An 8426-nucleotide genomic window follows, 5' to 3' on the forward strand; every position below is an offset into this window, starting at 1 on the left:
ATCTGGGGTTCACAATGGAGTGAATGCGGAAACACCTTTAATTCGCTGACCGAATATTCCCTTAAGAAAGCTAGCTTTCGGCTTCACACAGTCTGAGGTACACATCCGGAAGACCCGGCAGTAACAATCACAAAGGTGCTCCCTTTATGCCCTAGCCGAACTAACGGGAACGTAGGGCATAAGCACGGGAACTAGGCAACCCAGCTTGGCCAAAACTTAAGTCATATCGATGCATATAGTGGCAAACAAAGGTACATATGGAAAAAAGGAACGCATATGTGCTGAGCTTGATGCTCGAAGAATAGTCGCAAGCTTCTGTACGAGAAGCCCCCGGGTATAGTGAACGTACATATTTAGGGATGTACGCGTCAGGTAGGGATGGTCTAGCCGCACTAAAGCCATAAGGCTAAAGAGAAAATGGAAAAAGGTAAAAGATGAAAAGAGAAAAAAAATAAATAATGGTAATAACATGAGGGAAGAAACAAACACAGAGTTCGGCATTAGGCATAAAATCATCATAGTCTGGCCGCGTTCCAGGGGTTCGGCTCCAGGTGATTATCTGATGCATCACGTAGGCGGTACGCTCCTCCGGTGAGAACTTCATCAATGATGAAGGGATCCTCCCACTTGGGCTTGAGTTTGTCCTTTTTCTTCTCCGGCAAGCGTAGAATGAGTTCGCCAACGTTATACCTCTTTGCCCGCACTTCTCTGCTTTGATACCTGTGATCCTGCTGTTGATAAAACGCGGAACGGGCTTTGGCGACGTCGCGCTCCTCCTCCAAGGCATCTAAGATGTCCTGCTGATCAAGCTCGGCCTCTCTCTCTCTCTCTTCGTACATACGCACTCGAGGTGAGTCATGAATAATATCGCAGGGTAACACTGCTTCCACATCGTACACCATGAAGAAGGGTGTATATCCAGTAGAGCGGTTGGGCGTGGTCCACAGCCCCCAGAGTACGGAGTCAAGTTCCTCCACCCAGTGCTTATTTGATTCCTTCAAAGACTGCACTAGTCTGGGTTTGATGCCGCTCATAATAAGACCATTAGCCCATTCGACTTGACCGTTTGTTTGTGGGTGATAGATAGAGGCGTAATCAAGCTTAATGCCAAGATTAGCACACCAGGTTTTCACCTCGTCGGCTGTAAAATTGGAGCCATTATCAGTGATTATATTGTGCGGGACACCGTACTGGTGTACCACGCCGGATATGAAATCTATTACTGGCCCCGCTTCGGTTGTTTTAACTGGTTTGGCCTCTATCCACTTAGTGAATTTATCCACCATGACCAGCAGATACTTTGTCTTATGCCTTCCTCCTTTAAGGGGTCTGACCATATCGAGTCCCCAGAGCACAAAAGGCCAAGTGATGGGGATTGTTTGCAAGGCAGTGGAGGGCATATGGCTTTGATTGGCAAAGAGTTGGCATCCGTCGCAACGTCGGACAAGGTCCTGTGCATCTGATCGAGTCATCGGCCAATAAAACCCTATACGGAAGGCCTTGCTAACAAGGGCTCGAGCTGCGGCATGGTGACCGCCGAGTCCGGCATGAATTTCAGCCAAGAGTTGCCACCCCTCTTCCTCGGATATACATCGTTGAAGGACTCCGGTGGCGCTTTTCTTATAGAGCTCTCCATCATGAACCGTGTACGCCTTGGACGTCAGACAATGCAACGGGCCTCATTCTGATCCTCCGGAAGCTCTTTCCTGTTAAGGTAGGCTAGGAAGAGTTCGGTCCATGGGGCAATGACTGCCATGATGAGATGCGCCAACAGTGTTATTTCAGTGGCTGAGCCCCCCGACAACGTCGGTGTTTCCGGGATCTGGGGTTATGTTTTCATCCGGACTGGTATTGCCGTTTTCCCCCTGCCACACCACGGATGGCTTAAAGAGCCTTTCCAGGAAAATATTAGGTGGGACAGGGTCGCGCTTAGCACCGATACAAGCAAGAACATCCGCCGCTTGATTACGTTCTCAAGCCACATGATGGAACTCGAGCCCTTCGAACCGGGCCGACATTTTTATGACTGCGTTATGGTACGCTGCCATCTTCGGATCTTTGGTGTCGAAATCTCCATTTATTTGAGATATTGCAAGGTTTGAGTCCCCGCGTACTTCTAGGCGTTGTATGCCCATGGAGACAGCCATCCGGAGACCATGCAATAAGGCCTCGTATTCGGTTGCGTTATTGGAGTTTGTGTATAGTATTTGGAGAACGTACTGGACGACGTCTCCAGTAGGGGATGTTAAAATGACGCCCGCTCCTAACCCTGCCAGCATTTTGGAGCCGTCAAAATACATGACCCAATTGGAGTATGTGACGTACTCTTTAGGGAGTTCGGCCACTGTCCATTCGGCGACGGAGTCGACCAATACTTGGGATTTTGATAGCTCGACGTGGCTTATATGTAATGTCAAATGGGAGGAGCTCGATGGCCCATTTGGCAATCCGGCCCATGGCATCACGGTTGTTTATAATGTCATTGAGTGGTACTTCGGAGGCCACCGTGATCATACACTCCTGGAAGTAGTGACAGAGCTTTCGGGATGCCATGAAAACCGCGTATGATATCTTTTGATAATGAGGGCATCGGGATTTGCATGGTGTAAGGATAGTAGATACGTAGTATACTGGCTTCTGAAGAGGGAATTTATGTTCGTCCTATTCTTGTTCAACGACGAGTACGGCGCTCACCACCTGATGTGTTGCCGATATGTATAATAACGTCGGTTCACCGGCATTTGGTGCGGCCAAGATTAGATTGCTTGCAAGAAGGGTTTTTATTTCCTCCAGTCCGGCTGTTGCCGCGTCCATCCACTCGAAGTGGTCGTTTCACCGTAGAAGGTGATAGAGTGGCAGTGTCTTTTCTCCCAATCTGGAGATAAAACGGCTTAGAGCTGCTACGCAACCCATGAGCTTTTGAACTTGTTTAAGGTCTCTTGGCTTAGCCAATTGTGACAAAGCCCGGATTTTGGCTGGGTTTGCTTCAATTCCTCTATTGGAAACAATGAAGCCCAGCAGTTTTCCAGCAGGGACGCCGAAAACGCACTTCTCCGGATTGAGCTTAATGTCATACACGCGAGGTTGTCGAACGTGAGACATAAATCGTCTATTAGTGTTTCGACATGCCTAGTTTTGATGATGACGTCGTCCACGTAAGCTTCAATTGTCTTGCCGATCTGTTTCTTCAGGCATGTTTGAATCATGCGTTGGTATGTGGCGCCGGCGTTCTTGAGCCCGAAGGGCATGGTGTTGAAGTAGAATGGCCCATATGGGGTGATGAATGTTGTTGCAGCTTGATCGGATTCCTTCATTTTGATTTGATGGTATCCGGAATATGTGTCAAGAAAACACAGTGAGTCATGTCCTGCGCTGGCGTCAATGATTTGATTGATGCGGGGGAGGGGGAAGGGATCCTTGGGGCATGCCTTGTTGAGGTCTTTAAAATTGACGCACAGGCGCCAGGATTTGTCCTTCATTGGTACCATCACCAAATTTGCCAGCCAGTCTGGATGTTTTATTTCTCTAATGAATCTGGCCTCGATTAGCTTGGCAAGCTCTTCCCCCATAGCTTGGCGTTTGGGTTCGGAGAAGTGCCGCAGTGTTTGCTTGACCGGTTTGTGTCCCTTCAATATATTGAGGTTGTGTTTGGCCAACTCGCGTGGGATTCCTGGCATGTCAGAAGGGTGCCAGGCGAATATATCCCAATTCTCGCATAGGAACTCTCATAGAGCAGCGTCAACCGTTGGGTCTAGTTGTGCTCCTATGGATGCTATCTTCTTTGGGTCCGTTGGGTGGACTTGGAATTTGACTATTTCTTCTGTCGGCTTGAATGAGGTCGATTTGGGTCGTTTGTCTAGGACCACATCATCTCTGTCCACCGTGGAGCGCAGCGTAGTTAATTCTTCGGCCGCGAGGGCTTCAGATAATGTCTTAAGGGCCAGCGACGCGGTTTTATTCTCGGCGCAGAGTGCTATGTCCGGATCACAACTAGAGTGATTATGCCGTTGGGCATCTTAAGCTTCATGTACCCGTAATGCGGTATTGCGTGAAAGCGCGTGAATGCATCTCGCCCCAAGAGGGCGTGATATCCGTTGTTGAAGGGGGCCACCTGGAAAGTTATTTCTTCAGACAGATACTTCTCCGGCGTGCCGAATACCACGTCGAGTGTGATTTTTCCCGCACACCGTGCCTCCCGACTGGGAATGATTCCTCGGAAGGTCGTGCTGCTTTGCTCAATGCGGCTCCTATCTATTTCCATTTTTCGTATTGTATCCTCATAGATGAGGTTTAGTCCACTGCCGCCGTCCATGAGAACCTTGGTGAGCCGAAAGCCATCCACAATTGGGCTGAGGACCAAGGCGGCAGGTGCTCAGACTATCCTATGTTTTGGTTCGTCGCCAACGTTAAAGGTTATCGCTATGTTGTTCCAGGGGTTTATTGCTGCGATCTGGCAGACTTCGGCAAGTTCGCGGAGTGCCTTTTTGCGCCTATTGTTTGAAGTGAATGTCTCAAAGACTGTCAGAACTCTAGGTTCATCGTCTTCTAAAGGGTGTTGCTCCGGGATGTCCTTGGTGAGGATGTCGGCGCCGTTTTTGGCTACCTGCCAGAGTATCCAACATGCTCTAAGGTTGTGGGTTGGTATAGTATCTGGTGTGGTGTGTATTTTGCAGGAGCCATCAAGCCATCCCTCTAGAACAGTTCCGCACCGCGTAATGGGTTTGTATTTCTTGGCTATTGGTCTGGGCGCGTTACGGGGGTGCACCCTTTTGGCCTGGGCCAGTGGTTGAGTTGGGGCCAATAGCTCCCAAACTGTGTGATTTCTCCAGGCGTTCTCCATTGCGATGTACTTCTGTACAATAGTTGCCAAGTTAGTGAAGTGTAGTATGCGACGGCGATTAATGGTGTTGAGGATTCCTTCATTCGTGCAGTTATTGTTGAACGCTGATATCGCGTCCTCGTCGCGGCAATCCTTCACCTTATGCTTGACAAGGAGAAATCTGGCCCAGAAGTGGTGGACCATTTCTTGAGACTGCTGTTTTGTGCTCGTGAGAGCACTTATGTCTGGGTGGGTGGGTGGAATTGGATCTAAACCATGACCCGGTCGATGATCCGGAGTCTGAGGTTTTTCCAGACTGAATAGTCCGAGCTCCGGAGTGTCTTCTGATTTTTGAAGCCTACCGTCCGACTCTAAGTTCGGAGGGCAAGGCGTGTCCTTCTATCGGTTGGTGTCCGGCTTCTCAAGGTCGGAGATCCGAACATAATTCGTCCTCAATGTAGAGGAAGGGTTATCTTGCTCCTCGACTACCACTATCTGGTGGCTGATCGGTGGAGAATTAATCTCTCTCTTGTCGGGTTTAAGACCAATCCGATCGTAGTCTGTAGCGACTCCCAAGGCGGTAATGCGATCTAGGAGTTCGTTCAAAGATGATAACTCCGTTGGATCCATCCGTTTGGCGTATTCATAATCAACGCATATGCGTTTTTTGATGACTCAAGAGGTCATCCTCACTGGCTCAGAGGCCGAGCGGGCGATCATGGTAAAATCGCCCAGCCGGAGGGTTTGGCCCGAGGCTAGAGCTCCTCCGTAGGTAATATTTTCCTTGACGATAAGACGAGCCATCAACCTCCGTGATGAAAGCACAGAGGAACTCTCAATGAAAGCACCAATGTCGGTGTCAAAACCGGCGGATCTCGGGTAGGGGGTCCCGAACTGTGCGTCTAAGGTTGATGGTAACAGGAGACAGGGGACACGAGGTTTTACCCAGGTTCGGGCCCTCTTGATGGAGGTAACACCCTATGTCCTGCTTGATTGATATTGATAGGTATGAGTATCACAAGAGTTGATCTACCATGAGATCGTAATGGCTAAACCCTCGAAGTCTAGCATGTATGACTACGGTGTTGAGTATCCCCTATCCGGACTAAGTCCTCCGGTTTATATAGACACCGGGGGAATCTAGGGTTACATAGAGTCAGTTACATAATATGGAATCTTCATAGTTGTTTGCCAAGCTTGCATTCCACGCCAAGGAGAGTCCCATCCGGACACGGGTACAGTCTTCGGTCTTCAAATCTTCACAGCCCATCAGTCCGGCCCACAAATAATAGGTCGGACGCCCGAGGACCCCTTAGTCCAGGACTCCCTCAGTTTGCTTCTCACTTGATGATGTGGGAGCTTCACATGAGGCTTTGTAAGCACCACTTGACTTGTTGTGGAGCTCTTCCTTATCCTTGAGTGACATCTCATGAGCAACAATTCTTCAAATGACTTCCGTTGGCTTGAGATCTTTGTAATTGGGCATCATTTGGATCAATGTGCACACGGTATCATATTTTCCATCCAAGGCTCTTAGGATCTTCTTGATGATGAATCTATCGGTCATATCTTCACTTCTTAAGCCAGCAATCTCATTTGTGATGAGAGCAAGCCTAGAGTGCATTTCAGCAACGCCTTCACCATCCTTCATTTTGAACTTGTCAAGTTGACTTTGAAGCACATCCAATTTGTATTCCTTGACGGAGTCGGTACCTTCGTGCTTATCAATGAAAGTATCCCAAATTTCCTTTGCATTCTCAAGGCGGCTGATTTTGTTGGATTCTTTGGGGCACAATCTGTTGAAGAGAATATCACAAGCTTGAGCATTGTATTGCAGCATCTTTAATTCTCCCGCGGTAGCTTCACGGTTCGGTTCTCTCCCATCAAAGAATTCACCTGCAAGCCAATACACACAATAGCCTAAACGGCGGGGTTATGTCCAAGAATATGCATTTTCATCTTATGCTTCCAACTAGCAAAATTTGTACCATCAAAGTAAGGACCTCTACGGTGGTAATTTCCCTCGCTAGACGCCATACTCTCCTAGGTTGTGAAACCAAGGCTATGACCACCAAAAGCTATGGAAATCAAAGCAAATGGAGACCAAGGCTCCGATACCACTTGTATGATCGAAAGTATGTCTAGAGGGGGGTGATTAGACTACTTGACCAAATAAAAATCTAGCCTTTTCCCAATTTTAGTTCTTGGCAGATTTTAGCAACTTTGCACAAGTCAAGCAATCAACCTACACATGCAATTCTAAGAGTATAACAGCGGAATGTAAAACAATTGCATATGAAGGTAAAGGGAGGAGTCTGAGAGAGCAAACACAATGTTGACACAGAGATTTATTATCCGTGGTTCCGATAGGTGGTGCTATCCTACATCCACGTTGATGGAGACTTCAACCCACGAAGGGTAATGGTTGCGCGAGTCCACGGAGGGCTCCACCCACTAAGGTTCCACGAAGAAGCAACCTTGTCTATCCCACCATGGACGTCGCCCACAAAGGACTTTCCTCACTCGGGTAGATCTTCATGAAGTAGGCAATCTCCTTGCCCTTACAAACTCCTTGGTTCAACTCCACAATCCTGACGGAGGCTCCCAAGTGACACCTAACCAATCTAGGAGACACCACTCTCCAAGAGGTAACAAATGGTGTGCTGATGATGAACTCCTTGCTCTTGTGCTTCAAATGATAGTCTCCCCAATACTCAACTCTTTCTCGTAGGATTGGATTTGGTGGAAAGAAGATTTGAGTGGAAAGCAACTTGGGGAAGGCTTGAGATCAAGATTTATGTGATTGGAATGGAATATCTTGACCTCAACAAGTGTAGGTGGTTCTCTCTTATAAAATGTATGTTGGAAGTGTAGGCATGTTCTGATGGCTCTCTCCTCGAATGAAGAGTGGGTGAAGGGGTATATATAGCCTCCACACAAAATCTAACCGTTACACATAGATCACAAAACTCGGTGGGACCGATTCAGAGAACTCGGTCAGACCGATTTAGTTCAAAATGTGAACGTTGGGATTTTCGGTGGGACTGACACGTCAACTCGGTGGGACCGATTTCTTTAGGGTTAGGGCATAACATAATCTCGGTGAGACCGATTACACAAACTCAGTGGGACTGATTTTGGTAATAGACAAACAGAGAGTTGGTCAGGCAAACTCGGTGGGACCGATTCGCTCATCTTGGTTGGACCGAAACGTTACGAAAGGGAAACAGAGAGTTTGCATTGCAATCTCAGTGGGACCAATCGCTCATCTCGGTTGGACCGAAATGTTACGAAGGGAAACAAAGAGATTACAATCCCATCTCGGTGAGACCGAGATCCCTTTCGGTGAAACCGAAAAGACTAGGGTTTCTGGTAGTTGCTATGTCAAGAGAACTCGGTGGCGCCGGATAGAAATATTTGGTGGGGTCGAGTTTGAACTTTTGGTTTGGGACATATGTGGATGTGAGAAAGTGGTTAAGGTTTTGGAGCATATCACTAAGCACTTTGAGCAAGCAAGCCATTAAGCAACACCTCATCCCCTCTTAATAGTATCGGCTTTTCCTATGGACTCAATGTAATCTTGGGTCGATAAAATGAAAAATGTAGA

Source organism: Triticum urartu, chromosome 2, assembly GCF_003073215.2.
Source record: "Triticum urartu cultivar G1812 chromosome 2, Tu2.1, whole genome shotgun sequence".
NCBI classification, from domain to species: Eukaryota; Viridiplantae; Streptophyta; class Magnoliopsida; order Poales; family Poaceae; genus Triticum; species Triticum urartu.